Below are 854 nucleotides of genomic sequence, written 5' to 3'. Positions count from 1 at the left end.
AAACAGGAGTTACAGAATAAACAAAGACTAGTTGAGGGTGAAGTGATGATGTGTGTTGGAAGTTGTTCCAAGATTGATATGATCATCATCGCACACTCCCTATATTTTCGAGATTAGTGTTGAACCTAAATAAATGTTATTTGGTGTTTGCGTTGAGCATAAATATGATTAGATCATGTTTGTTGCGATACGATTATTCATCTAAGACAGAGAATAAATTGTTATTCTATTTACATGAATAAAACCTTCTATGGTCATACACCCAATGTTCATGGTTTATTGAATCTTGATCATAGTGATACACATATTCATAATATTGATGCCAAAAGATGCAAAGTTGATAATGATAGTGCAACATATTTGTGGCACTGCCGTTTGGGTCATACCGGTGTAAAGCGCATGAAGAAACTCCATAAAGATGGATTTTTGGAATCACTTGATTATAAATCATTTGATGCTTGCAAACCGTGCCTTATGGGCAAGATGACTAAAACTCTGTTCTCCGGAACAATGGAACGAGCTACTAACTTATTAGAAATAATACATACCGATGTATGTGATCCAATGAGTGTTGATGCTCGTGGCGAGTATTGTTATTTTCTAACCTTCGCAGATGATTTGAGCAGATATGGGTATATCTACTTAATGAAACACAAGTCTAAAACATTTGAAAAGTAAAAAAGAATTCCAGAGTGAAGTAGAGAATCATCGTAACAAGAAAATAAAGTTTCTAGGATATGATCGTGGAGGAGAATATTTGAGTTACGAGTTTGGCGTTCATAAAAAACAATGTGGAATAGTTTCACAGCTCAAGCCACCTGGAACACCACAACGTTATGGTGTGTCCGAACGTC

The sequence above is a fragment of the Triticum dicoccoides genome, chromosome 5B (genome assembly GCF_002162155.2).
Source record: "Triticum dicoccoides isolate Atlit2015 ecotype Zavitan chromosome 5B, WEW_v2.0, whole genome shotgun sequence".
NCBI classification, from domain to species: Eukaryota; Viridiplantae; Streptophyta; class Magnoliopsida; order Poales; family Poaceae; genus Triticum; species Triticum dicoccoides.
This window is presented reverse-complemented; position numbering follows the sequence as displayed.